Here is a 14,960-nt window from a genome sequence, read left to right as displayed (position 1 = left end):
AGACTTTTTTTCTATCTGAACAGCACTTCAAAGAAGAGCAGTCATATATTCAAAGAAACAGTAGCTTCTGATGTGTTAAATGCATCTGCAATGTTTCCTATTTTCCAAAGTATTTATATCCTGAGCTAGGATCTGCACGCTGATAAGAAAAACCGATACAGCAAGGAACAATAAAACTATATCATTTTGCTACTTGTGCAAGGAAGTGTTAGGGATGAAGCATAATAGTTTCAGATAAACATCTTTTGTCCTTCTTTTCTAAATTTAACAGGAAAATGCTAGATCCAAGAGTTCTTATCTGGATAACTTTAATTTCTGGGCTCAGAAAACTAAATAAACCCAGCTGAGTTTTGGTGGGTTTTTTTAAAAAAACAACAACAACCCCAAACAACCCTGATTGTTCAGAATGCTACAAAAATAAGTCAGAAAACATTAAGAAAACATATCAACACACTTCCTTTAGAAGTGTTGTTTATTATTTTACCAACTTTACATTTGCTTCACATCCAAAAGGTAGTTTTAAATCATTCAATTATCCCTTTTCAATTCCCCCCTTCTTCTGCCCAATTTTAATGTGATTTAAAAGGGGGAGAAAAGAGAAAAACGCAGAAGTACTTAGAACAAGAAAATATATTGCCCATTACTCCCATTAGGCACAATATACTTCTCATTTAAAATTAAGAGTACATTTGCAACATATTTGAAAGAATATGATTCTGAACTATAATCAGCCAACTCAGTTTCATTCTCCAAAACCGCCATGATAGCTCTCTGCTAAACATGGAATTTGGGGGGCTGATTTGATGTTATCTGAAAATTCTAATTTCTTGTTCCTAGGAAACGGTTCTGCATTTCACAGAACAACTAAGTACCACCCCCGTAGTTATCAAAGGGATTTTAAACATTACATGTTCAAAGGGAAGTAGATCTGATTAACTACAGGTTAGTGAATCCAACACTCCATTGGTCCAGTCCTAAGGAGTGTGTGTACACTCAGATGCACACACAGAAGTACTGCTTATGAATAAAGTTCATTTCCAGGGAAGGAGAGAGCAAATCCCTGCATGCAATGGAGGTCTCATGCCATGAGCAATATGTAGATTAGTTGGTTAGAGAAATCCAAATTACCTAGGGGAGTCTTCTAATCATAGAAGAGGAAGTAGAAGCTGTTTGTGTGCGAAGTGGAGCTCCATGTGTGCAGCTTTCGCTGTTGTCCAGCACCCTGACTTCCCAGTGCTGTGTTGGCGCGGCTATGCAGCCAAACCCCACAGTATCGCTGCTGTGGGGTGGTGGTGAGTAATCTTCTTCACAGGAGGAGGCAGCATGGGCTTTCCGGCGGCCATTTGGCTCACCGAGCCCACCCGGTGTGCCTCGCCTGGCTTCCAGGAACCTATCGGAGTTCACCTTCCACCAGGCAATGCTTCCGGCATGACGCCAGAACAAGTTCAGGTGGCAGATGCGCCATAGTGACCTTGCTCTGGCAGGCAAAGTAGGTTAAGTCCCTGACTTTTCCAGTGTGTAGTTTCGCAGGAAAGCCCCGTGGTAGCTGTGATGTGGCTGCTGCCTCGTATCTCTGATGCAGTGCCATCCCGCATCCACCATGGGACTTTTAGAGCATATAGACAGCCCCCAGTGACCTCCCGACACGGAGCTCCTATTACCAGCTATCTGATCAAATAAATCACAAAAGGCTCTTTCCACCTTTATTGTGAATAATGGGACCATCCAGCTTGCCAGAACAAAAAAGAAGTAGAGAAGCACTGAGTTTTCAAACCAACAAATAATGAGAAAAACCCTAAAAGCAGCTACGGAATTTTATTTATTTATTTGGAGAAGGACTCCAAATTATTATCATGCCTGCTTGCCCACAGATGTGACAGCTTCTCTGGATTGCAACGATCATATATAAACCAAATCCATGAATTATTTCCTTCTTCACTGGTAATAGAGGGTGGATGGCTAAGTGCTCTTATGCTACAAGCTCAATTCATCATTTCTCTTGTCGTATTAGATATTTAGGAGGATACAATCTTTATTTCCTTTTACTTGCAGATCAGAGTGAATTGATGAGTGAGTGTAAAACTGTTGTCAATCATTTTTAGGGTTTCAGTAGCAGAAGTAAGAGAAAATAAACTTAACAGGTTCTTTGTTCATAGTTTTTTATACACGAACTTTGTCATCTGCATAAGTTTTGCTTCTTCCGATGCAAATGGTAAGTACAGTCACTCATGCTATTTTAAAGTGGTTTCCCCCCCTGATAATCAGAAACAAATTTTACACATTTTATTATGCATTTTTCTAGGTGACTGATACATAACTGCATTGTGTTTTACATTTTTGTAACAACTCTTCTTTGCTGTACTTTGAGCTCCATCACACCGGGGAGGGGGGGGACACGCTCCCTAGCGTCGCTTCTCTGCCTGTGTTTTCGTTCCTCAGTTACTTCCTCTTTCAAAAGAGCAAGTACATAACGAGCACGAGGCCCGTTGAGTCCGCTACTCTAATGGCGCTGCTTCTCCTGCACACAGCAGGAGAGAGCAGCAATTCCGTGTTTAAAAATACATTTTTGTTGTTGCAAAAGGAAGGCCAGAAGGGGTGCGGGAGGCAGACCACATCATGTGAGGGTCCTGAACAAACTCCGTGAGTGGCCAGTAATGAGCGTCCAATAAAACGCTCATCGGATAGAGCTTTTAGAGGGAAATGGCATTGATTAACTGGTGGAGATAATCAAATGTCTGATGCACTTCATTTTAATGGAAGCATAGCTTGGTTGCCTTTAATGGAAATGCCTATTTCTATCAAGTATACTCTCACCATGACACATTCCTCATTGTGGGGACATCTAGGTTTCCCACACTGCATTCGCCATAAACATTCCACTGAGAGTAATAGGATGGGTTGATATGACTTACTGTCCTTGCTTCGGTCCCTATGGTGAATTGTCTTCAAGGGGCTGTCTTCACACTGCCTCCCTCTTCAACCATGCACTTTCCCTCTCCCGGGGTGGTGTTGGGTAATCCTAATGCCAGGGAGGGAGCGTGGGGTTTCTGGGTGGCCATCTGGGTCCCGGAGCCTCCCCTGCCCTCTTCCTGGTGGAAGGAGACCAATCGCTGGTCGCCTTCCACCAGGCTCCACCCCTGGGTTGACCCTGGATTGGCTTCAGAGCAACATCACACAGCAGTAGCGTTGTGTTGACATTACTCCCTTTGAAAAAGTCAGGGTAAATCCCCGACTTTTTCATACTGCATTATCGCGGGGAAGCCCTGCAGTGGCTGTGAAGCTGTACTTGCATTGTTTAACTGATGAGGCACAGATCCACAGCAACCTGGGGCTTTCCCCCATATCCTAATCTTACCATAAAACAGTTAATAGAAATTGCTTTTCCTTCTTTCCTTCTTTCCAAAGATTCCACTCTATGAAGAGCCCCCTTTTAAAAATGGGATTCAGTCCAAGAATTGAATGAGGAATTTTCTGCATGCACATCCTGTGCTCCACCACAGAATTATGACTACATCCTAATTAGTTATAGAAATGAACCCACCCCCTTCTCAGGTTTTGGCCTAAGTATCAGCAAGAGCAACATTGCCAGAAGGAATCTTTTAGAGGCAATGTAGTTGTTTTTTAGAAGCAGGGTAAGAAGCTGTAATGAGCTCTGTCTATTGGGCAGGAGCTTCAGCTATTGGGTGGTATAGAAATATAATACATAAATAAGTAACTCCTGCTAAAGTAATGATGGGCCTGGCCGTTAATTGTAAGGGAGGAGCATGCACTCTGCACACGTAGTTGTGCCAGTTTCCATGTCTTCTAACGTTCTTATGGACAAACCCTCTGCCTTGATTAACACTAACCAGTTAATCAAACCTACTTCAAGCCCTGGCTTTACTGAGAACCCTTCGTAGCATCAGAACAAATGTTAACACTAAACCTTCCTTACATAAGCATGTAAGAAGAGCCATGCTGGATCAGACCAAGAGTTCATCTAGTCCAGCCTTCCCCAGTGTGATGCCTGAAGGATCCATACTACCCATGGACACCTCCTTTGGCACACACAAGCTACCTGCCCCTACTGGTGTGCTGCAAAGTGAAGTACAATGCTCATAGGCATTCCTAGAAAATGAAGATGGCTGGTAACTGAAGCCTTATTGCATTTTGCTTTGAAGCACACCAGATACCCACCAAAAATGTTTTAAAGAAAAGGAAAGAAGCAAAAAAGATCCTGCCACCATTGCCTGGTAAACCTCTGGCGTTTGGGAGAGGGAGCCATGAGGGGATTTGGAGAAGACAGCAGGAGCAAGCAGAGGTTTGGAAGGAGTGACAGGGAGTATGGAGAAGACAGCAGGGAATGATGGTTGCTGGGAAGACCAAAAGGGAGTGATGGAAACAGGAGGAAAAGGGAGGGATGTGTGTGAGTGTGTGTGGGAAGTAGGGGGAAGAGAGAACTTTGGATAGATGATCATCTGGAGAGAGAATGTGCATGTGTGTGTATTCGGGTGTGACCTGCTGAATGTCTAAATGGTGTCTTTGTCCCTGCAGTGGCTACAAATCAGTGGTGCATTGGTTAAATGAAGCAGCCGCCGATTTGCTGCCACTGTGGGGCAAAGAGATGAAGATGTGCAGCAGAAAAGTTGGGAACTTACTCTGACTTTTCCTGCTGGAGTGAGGTCAGCACAGCTATTCCGCTGTCTGTCCTCACTCTGATGCCATGCTGGGGGCATTCCTCAGCAGATGGCAACCTCCAATTGATTGCTGGAAGCTGGGCGAGGGGTAGGGGGTGGACTCGGCAATCCAAATGGCCACTGGAAAGTCCGCACTGTCTCCTGCATTGTGATTACCTGATGCCACCCCACAGCAGCAAAAGTGGGTGAGTGTTTTTCTAAAGCAGGGGCAAACAGATGCCGTCAAGGCAGCATGCTGGAGAAAGTTGGCTAGCAGATGATAAGGAGTTAATTGAAGAGGAATTAGTTTGGATAATGATTTGGGGGATTTTATTTGGGAGTGATATTCCTATCAATTGGGGGAAATGAATTGATTTTTGAAGAATTTACTTAGAGGTGATTTGGGAAATTAATTGGCTTGCCTTCTATGAAATGCTATCCAATTTAATTTATATGTAAATGGTAAATTGCCAAGAAAGTCCAACACAGCCATATTTGTCTTCAAAAGTAGAAACTTCTTTAAAATGAGGGCATTGGTAAAAAAAGGTTGTGGAAATGGACTATCAGGGGTGTAAAATCTTTCAGATGCTTGGGGGTTACTCAAAACCACATTACTAGAAGCTCAGCTACAATGTATACTGCAAGTTAGGAAGAGCATCACCAAGCCAAAGAGATCACCAGCATAGTTAACCGACAGCATCAAGCAAACTATTAAAGAAAAGAAGCTTTCTACAGAAAATGGAAGTATTGCCCAATTGAGACCAAACAGGACTAAAAACTTGCAAAAAAGAAGTGCATGCAGACAATAAGGGAGGCAAAAAATTGAGAAGCATATCACTAATAACATTAACACCACCAATATTTCTTCGATTGTAAGACGCCATGGATTGTAAGACGCACACTAATTTCAGTACCACCAACAGAAAAAAACAAACCCTAAGAAACACCTGTGGTTCTAAGACGCACCCCATTTTTAGAGATGTTTATATGGGAAGAAAAGTGTGTCTTAGAATTGAAGAAACAGGATATATATATATATATATATATATATATATATATATATATATATATAATATATATCAAGAAACTGGCTAGGGAGGAAGTTAGTCTATTGGATGACACAGAAGTTAAAGAAGTACTAAAGGAGGATAAGGAGACTGCAGATAAGCTGAATGAATTCTTTGTATGTGGCTTCACTGAAGAATATATATGGCAGATAGTCATAGTTTAAAATGGGCCATAATGTCTTTAAAGACATACTTTGTGAAGTATGAGACTGTTCGCACAACATGCTAACCCATATTCAATAGTTAAGTGTGGTTTGTTCCTAAACTTAACTTTGGGTTAGCATGTTGTCTGAACCCAGGATATTTTTTGCAGGGTGGTTCGTTAACCATCCAGTGTGACTTATTTTTTCAAATAAGCCACTTTGGGAAGCCATGGTTTGTTGTTGGGTTGTTCAGGGTGATTAACAATAGGCATGTGCTCCGCTCCGACTAGAATCGGAGAATCAGAAGCGAATTGGCCTGCTCCGCCTTGCCCAGAGGCGTAGTAGAAGTGGACCGCAGACCCTAAGAAGCAGGGCAAAGAGAAGCACCCATAGGCGGAGTGCTTCTCTTTTCGCGGCGCGATCCGATCGCCATTTTGGAAAATTTCGCCCATAGGATTGCATTGCGGAAAAGAATAGGGGATAACTGTGTTGTTTTTAAAGCTATCTTTCTGAAACTTCTTGTGCTTAGAGAGTCGTGGCTGGGGGTCATTTTGAGCCTACTCTCAGCTCTCTGCATGGTGCAGTTCGCTTGCTAGAATTTTTTTAAAAATCGGGTAAAAACCCCGAGAGATTTACCTTTTTGAAGTGCTGAGGGGCAGAGTCAACTCCCGGTCATGATCACATGATCCCAAAGTTGGAGGGATTCCCCTATCCCCATCCCAACAACATCTCTTCATGTTGCACCCTAACAGTGCAGTTCTATGGTGGTCTACTCATAAGTAAGGCCCACCAAGTCCAGTAAAACTTATTTCCAGGGAAGTGTGTATAGGATTGCACCCTAAAGCGCTTTTGATATGCCAACATTCAAATGCTGATTGTGTGTAGCATGAACAGCAATTGTTAGGGGCAAAGAATAGTGAAAACACTTCTGGCAGCTCTGGGATGAGGCCATGATCTTCTTGATCAGAGCTACTAAATCAGTGGCTAGGGCCAAAGCCAGAGGTGGCTGGGGCCCTCTATTTAACAACTACATCTTTTTTTATTTTTTACACTAGAGTAGGTTCATGGCCCTCAATTCCGACTGGAACCCTAGTGTGGAGGGTAGGGGGGCCTGTAAGATCTGGATTTGAGGCCCCGTGCCTATTCTAGAGTAAAAAATTTAAAAGATGTAACTGCTATGTAAAGATTTAAAGTAATATCAGTTTCGGACTACCAATTGCTTTTGCCAGAGTTCTGAACTGACTCTTGCAGAGAGATTTTGAAATTAGGCCAAAGGCTGTTTGAAATTAGGGTGAGATTATGCATGTGGTCCTGGGGCTGCAGATTGCCTACCCTTGCACTAAATGGCAGGGATATTTCCAACCTCCTCAGAAACAGCCAGATCAAAGTGGCCATTATATTACATTACATGTAATGTGACCATGCATATTTATTACTTTATTTATAAATAACAGGCATTAGGGTGGGTGGGATCAGGATTAGGACAATGGTGAGGGGAAAGGTTTTTTCGGGGGGGGGGGGGGGATCAGCACTCCCCCAAAGCTACCATTTTGATTGGGGGAAAAGCTGCCATTGGCGCTATTGGAGAATGTTTCTCATGGAGATTTATTATTTACTGGGCTACTGGGAAATTCTTGTTGACTTCAAATGACCAGTGTATGAATTGATCACAAGACACAGTGTAACTATCAAAAAATCAATGGATGGGATGACAGTTTGCATTGCCAGTGTAGATTATTTTCTAATACATACCATAAAAGTTTTGGTTTGGTTTGGTTTTTTAAAAACTACCACAAACCACTGAATTCCTAAATGTCAGTGGGGATACTGCTTGATTTCACTGAATAATATGCACAATATCTTTATGGAGATTTTATAAAAATAAGTGTTTGAGAGTGGGCTATGTAAGAGAAGAAAATACCCAGTCACTTTTTTAAAAGCATATATTTGAAAGCAGAAATCTGAGGGTTGCCATTATTGTTGCTCTTCATGAGACGGATCTGATCTTACTTTTCAAGTGTCTTTTTATAACAATCATTTCAATCATAGGGGCAATTTATCTCATGGTAGTTACTAAGGAAAGAACATCATTCTCTCTCTCTCTCTCTCTCTCTCTCTCTCTCTCTCTCTTCCCCACCCACCCAGCCCTCTCTTTGTCTCACACACAGAGTAATTACATTTTTGCAAATAAGTTCTACCTTTATTGTTAGCTCAGATGTAGCAGCTTTTCACAGTATGGAAACACTAAAATAGAAAGTAAAAGTGAGTCATACTTCTTCCTTATACTCTTTCTGGGGTAACCTGCAAGTGGAGGAAATAAACACCTCTCCTTGCACACTGATTTGCAAACTGCCACTCATACCAGGTGCAGATGAATTTCTCATTTTATATATAATAACCGGAACTGCAAGAAGTATGGTTCCACCACCACCACCACCACCACCCCAGTTTATATACATAATATCCAAAGTTGTGTAGCAACTTCCATTCTGATATAACTTACTGGATGTCTTTATTTATCAAATAAGCAAAAAGCAATGGGAAAAGAATTCCAAGTTATATCTTTCTAGTCTACAGATTATGGGCTTTCTGCAAAAGAAAAAAAAAACCTTCAGGACCTCTAGACAGCGAGCTTTATCACACCAGGGTTATACTGTGCAATCACTGCAAATTGCGTGCAAAAGACTCTGGAGTTTTCCAGCTTATAATCTGCTTTTATTATGAAGTACTCTGAAGTTTTCCAGTTTATAATCTGCTTTGACTGTGAAGTACTCCCATGCATCCTGCTTTAATTGTGCTATAAAGCCAAAAGACCTGCCCTATTTTGCTACTAGTTTTGGAGCGAATCATTTGTTGTTTTCCGAGTGGCCACTGGGGTCTCAGGAGCAGGATTTGATATGTTTAAAGAAAAATTAAACAAATGCTTACATCTGTGTAAGTTTTAAAGATAAAGACATCAAAATTGGCACAGTAATAGATATTAAGGAGAGCTTTAAGCATACCAAATTTGAATCAGATTGGGTCATCCGTTGATTTTGTACATTTCCCCCCTTAATCCCATTTCCTGGTATGCAAAGCATTTTAGGAGTGCTGCCGCCTGGGTGTGATTTAGCTAGCAGCAGCAACAACAACAACAGCTTAGCACTGTAGGGGATAATTCGAGGGAAACAGGTACGTGGGATGAAGCTCAGCTTGTTTACCCTGTAGTAAATGCACAATGATGGCATTTCGGGCAGATGACGCAGCCGAAGCCATCTAGGGGCAAACCCCCGAAGCTCCGCTTTAAAAAAAGCCATGGACTTACAGCAACTTTTCCAGCTTGTGGCGAGGTGACAACAGCATCTGCCGTCTGTCCCTTTGAGTCGGAGCTGTGTCAGCAGACTGCCCCAGCCAATGTCAACCCCTGATTGGTCACATCGGCTGGACAGGGAGATGGGGAGGGCCAGCAAGTTGAATGGCCCCTGGATCGTGTCTGTGGAGCTTAATTTTGAATTGATTTTTAAAAACAACAAGAACAACAGTTGTACATTTTAAAAATACTAATAATAAGGGTGCAGGCTCACCAGGACAGTGGAGAGGTGGTGGTTCATCTCTGTGCCTCCCTTGAAATGCGCAACTGTGCAATTAGAGGACTAAAAGTTTTTTTAAAAAACCAAAGTGGTAAAAAAAAAAAAAAAAAACGGGGTGAGGAGCCGACTCCCCCCTCCAGGACTCCTTTGTTTTCAGACACTGGGAGAAGGAGGAGGGAAAGAATGGGGTGTGCAGCTGCCAGTCAGCCTCCAAAACCCATATTTGCACTCCTTTCCGTGGGTATTACCCTGGAAGAGCTCGTAGAGACAAGGGCCCCATCACAAAACTGCTACATCACATCTACTTTGGGTGCTTCTGTATGGATGACTCAATTCAAAGGCATTGTGCAGCTGTTTCATCTCCTGAATGGATTTTCTCCTTAATGGATTCTTTGTGGTAAGAAAAAAGACTGAAGAAGCGGCGGGAAAACATTAAAACCTAAGAAGTGCCACGCTGGATCAGACCAAGAGTCCATCTAGTCCAGCACTCTGTTCACACAGTGGCCAACCAGCTGTTGACCAGGGACCCACAAGCAAGACACGGTGCAGCAGCAGCAGCCCACCCATGTTCCCCAGCAACTGATGTATATAGGCTTATTGCCCCTGATACTGGAGGTAACACATAGCTATCAGGACTAGTAGCCAATGATAACCTTCTCCTCCAGGAATTTATTCAACCCCCTTTTAAAGGTATCCAAATTGGTGGCCAACACCACATCTTGTGGTAGTGAGTTCCATAGTTTAATTGCATGCTCTATGGAGAAGTGCTTCCTTTTATCTGTCCTGAATCTTCCACCAGTCAGCTTTAAGGGATGACCCTGGGTTCTACTATTATGGGAGAGGGAGAAAAATGTCTCCCAATCCACATGGGAGAGTTATGAGTGGAAGACAATGATATCTGGACTCCCCATCGCCATAAAATTCCATTAAATAATAGCACAATAAAAACTTCATCTGGAATCACCCTTTGGGCTTTTCTATATGAGGCTTTTAACTTGCCACGAAGTGGTTGGGGGTCCATTCACAGCCCTAATCAACACCAGCACCACCCGCACACCTCTAATTAATTAAAACAAAGCTGGATACATAGTTGCATGCTACCTATTTACAGAATATCTGCTTTGGCCCTTAGTCATGACAAAATTTAGGTGGATTGGAACCAGCTTTTTAAACATGTGTGTGTATATGTCACACATACTATCTTAGCCAAATGCATGATTTCACATATGAAAATGAAATCACTTTCCTTTTAATCTTAGCCATAAACAAACACACAGCCCTACTGAAGTATACAACTAACTGAATACAATCAGTATCACTTGGCTATGCCCAGATTCAAATGATGTCGTGATACAGCAAATAATGCTGTCATAGCAAATTCTTCATTCAGTATCTTTACACAGAGGTGTGTGAACAACAAAACTGGAACTAATCAGATCATGCACTTCTACTAATGTCTATATAATAATACATACTGTGTTAGTAATCTGTTTTATTTTTTAATATCTGAATGTCTTCCTGCCTAATTTTTTCCATGCCTTGCTAAGCAACATATTAATTTCAGCTGGCCCATTAAAATCATTAAGTGGAAATTATTGTTATTTTTTAGAATGGGAGCTATAAACACACATATATCCCTCACCGCATAATAAGCCAAGAAAAAGTCAGACTTCAGTTGATTTAATTTTATGTTGCCCATTAATAACATGCAGCATTGTTGAGAGCATTAGGTTATAAGATTACTCCAGCATTGTATTCACTTCGCTGGAGTTATAGAGGCACAAAGACAACTGGGCAGTCCTGAAAAAACATTTTATTTTCATCAATATTCCCTGCCATAATACTGACAGCGAGGGGAATATGCTTGGCATGTGCAAAATGTGGCTATAAAATTATCATAGAGTCCTTAAAACATAACAGTCAGATGTACCCCGAGATGCAAAGCAAAACTTGCATCTTAACCACTAGGGGGTGAGCAGAGTGGGTATTCGCCACCTGAAAATTTGGGGTGGGGCTCCGTTGAGTTTTTTCTCTGCCCTGATTTTCAGAGTGGATCCCTCTCTCCGCCCCATCGAATTAACCGTCGGAGAACCATTCCATTTTCAGTAACCACTACATTATCGTCAATGGGAATTAACAGAAATGCTTACAGTTCCCTCAGTTTTAAAAGTAAACACATGAAAATTGGTAACGTGACAGCTTTTAAAGAGGGCTTTAGGCATGCCATGTTTGGAGCAGATCCCTGCATGCAGTGATTTAAAGGGAATTTTTAAACTCCAAACTCAAATGTCCTCTCAGACACCTCTCGTGCCTTGATCTGTATGGTGAGGGAGAGGGAAACGAAGCAGCGGGATAAAAGTGCTTAGTGCAATAATAAATAAGTAAATATAAATTAATAAATGCCACAACAGCAGCACACATCTTGCCCATCTTCAGAGAGCACAGGATGAGGAGAAAGAGGCACACGCACCCCACTGTCAGTCGGGCACATTGGAATGAGTCAAGGCAAGGCAACAACAGCTTCCCCATAGGAGTATATGCAGCTTGGAGGAGGAGTCCCCCCTGCACTGGAAGCCCAGCCAGCCAATAGGAGTAATAGTTTAACTGAAATAAAGAGCCTGCCTGACTCAGGTGTAGAAGCTTACTCACAACGCCAGCCCATCAGCACTTTCACACTGTGGATGACTTCTATGAGGCTGAGCAGAAATGCACAACCAACCAGCCCCGCACTCCCCATCTCCCCCACAGCCAGAACCACCAGCAGCAGTCAGTGTTTCCCACACCTCATGGAATGTTATCAAAGTGTGCTTTATTAATTGTGTACTGCTTGTGTGCACTGCACGACCCTAAAACACACAAACATACAAGTACAAGAAGATTTTTTAATGGGGGATGTAAATCAAAGAACAGTCACATGGACAGTCGGCTGGCTTGAAGGATTTCAATTGAAACGGCTTCTCTTTTTTCCTGATTTTTAAGTTAAAGAACAGAAACGCGCACACAGCTGTCTCGAATGGAGTTAAAAAAATATTTGAAGGAAGAATTCAAAGAAAAATCTTTTTTAAAGGATTTCTTAAGATTTTTGGACGTGCACATGCTGGGGGTGGAACAGTTCAAATGAACAAAGCATTAAAAACAGTGAAATGAAAAACAGGTCCCTCTCTTTTTCTTTCTCTCTCTCTTAAATAAATTCAATATCTCACTTTGGAATGAATGCTAAACAAACAGTATTTTTGCTCTCTCGCTCTCTCTCTGACCGAAATGAATGCTGCCAGACTGAGAAACCCAATGAGCATGGAATCAAGGACACTGTGAGGGAAATGATTGGCATTCCCTCCCTCAAACACTGCGATTGGAGGATAACATGGTCACAGACAACGCTGTGGCAATTCCTAATTGGTTAGCCACAGATGTCAATATCAATTTTCAAAACCACCCCACCCCATCACCCCATGTTCCTCATTGGGAGGTTTTCAGTTAGACACACCACACATACTAAACGGTTGAATAATTACAGGGTCATTACAAGCTCAGATTGGGCACATCTCTGCTCTGAAATTATTCTATGGGTTTAGAAGCAGCCAATCTCCGCTCTGGAAGATCGAATGCTCTGTGGATGTTCGCGGTTATCAGATGTTTCTGGTGCAGAGTGCTCACCCCTATTAACCACACCCTCACAAAGGCTACCTAAGTACTGTTGCTTCAAACTTTTCAAATCCAGGAAACCCACTTTCTCTCTTTCTCTTTTTTGCACTTTTCTTCCCTGATGGTGGTTCCAAAAGATTGTGGAGGCAAAAGATTGTGGATCCAAAAGATTGTGGAGGCAATGGTGCTACCTGCCTTAGGTTATGCCTTCAGCCACTTGGGCATAGCAATCAATCACCTCAAGGCCAGTGCAAGCACTGTCTCATATTTTGGATTTGGATTTGGCACTTGCCAAAAAAGGTTGACTATGACTGATCTAGATGCTTCCTGGAGCAACTTGAGTCAAGCTGATTTAGGGCATTTCTACATGAAGTTTTTACTGTGCACTTGAGAATGATCATCACAGTTTTACAGTGATGATCAATCACTGACAGTGATTGATTTTCATGACACTGTCGATTTCCAGGGTCCCTCCCATGCTTTCTGGCCATTAAAGTGGTGTTATTCTCAATGGGGAAAATGTGATAAGTGATTTTATCGTGGTTTGAATTTATTTATTTACTGAAAATTTATTGGAAATTTCCAATAAATTTTCAGATTCCCACTATATTGCAGCTATACCACAGTACCACCTAATGGCTGTATAGTGAAACATGTAGAACTTGCCCAGAAAGAACCACCACCAAAAAACCCCCCACTTTTAAAGGAGGCAATCTTAATTCCGCAAGGAATCAGGAAGCAGAAGCCTGGTAAAGACGCGGGATTTTGGCCTTGTGTGGAGAATCCCTTAGATTGACAGAGACTGAATGAAATAGACAGCCTTCCCCAACACGGTGATCTACAGATGTGTTGGACTACATCTCCCATCATCCCCAACCACAGCCAACATGCACACCACCAGATTGTGGTACTGGATCAATACAATAAGAAATGGGTACTTAAACCACATCAACACAAACTATTTATTATATATTTTCTTGTGCCTATCTACTTAACTAGCTTTGTTAAAATTATAGATCTCCTCTTACATTTAGTGTCAGTGACACTGGCATCCTGAATTCCTTCCCTGCAATATTCCCTTCCAAACTTCCCTACCTTTATTTTCTATTAATTTTATTTCCTCCCCGCACCCCGCTCTAAAGGTTAAGGTCCAAAGCAGGTTTATTGAAGGAAAAGGAAAGATGCCATAAAATTCACTAGTAACAACATACATCTTATCAATTTAATTTTCGAAAAGCTTTCATCATTCTCCTGTGAATATAGATGTGATAAATATGTTAATGGCAGATTTGGATGGTTCAGTTTGTAAAACCACAAAGCCAGATAGAAATTACTATTTGCTTTTCTAAATTAAACAATCTAAAATCAAGGATAGGGAAGTAGAGAAAAGAGAGCAGAAGATAGCGAGACAATGGCACTTAAACTCTCAGACTGGAGACAGAAACTTTCAGAATGCTGACAGTGGTACAATAGGAGCATTATTGTGGTCCCTTCCCACAATCATCTCTGTTCACAAGGTATTTGTAGTGCTTCAAAAGCATGAAAACCAGTCTGACCAGAGATGGCAGTGGAGCAAAAGAAATGTCCTCAAGCTCAACCCTTTTCAGAGATGACACAGAAGCTGCCTATATGGCCTTAGCTAGACCTAAGGTTTATCCCGGGATCATCCCTGTTCATGTAAATGACATACAGGATATCCTAGGAGCAGGCAGGGACAACCCCAGGACGATCCTGGGATAAACCTTAGGTCTAGCTAAGGCCTATGACATGTAAACTGCCTATATCACCCCTGCACCCCATACAGTTGTGCTCATCTTCATTGATCCTCTTGACATTTCTCCTCATGGGTTCTGGACAGTGCTATCCCCATTTGCCAGAGCT

Source organism: Elgaria multicarinata, chromosome 4 (assembly GCF_023053635.1).
Source record: "Elgaria multicarinata webbii isolate HBS135686 ecotype San Diego chromosome 4, rElgMul1.1.pri, whole genome shotgun sequence".
In the NCBI taxonomy this organism is placed as follows: Eukaryota; Metazoa; Chordata; class Lepidosauria; order Squamata; family Anguidae; genus Elgaria; species Elgaria multicarinata.
The sequence above is the reverse complement of the archived record's forward strand: the minus strand, read 5'-3'. Positions refer to the sequence as shown.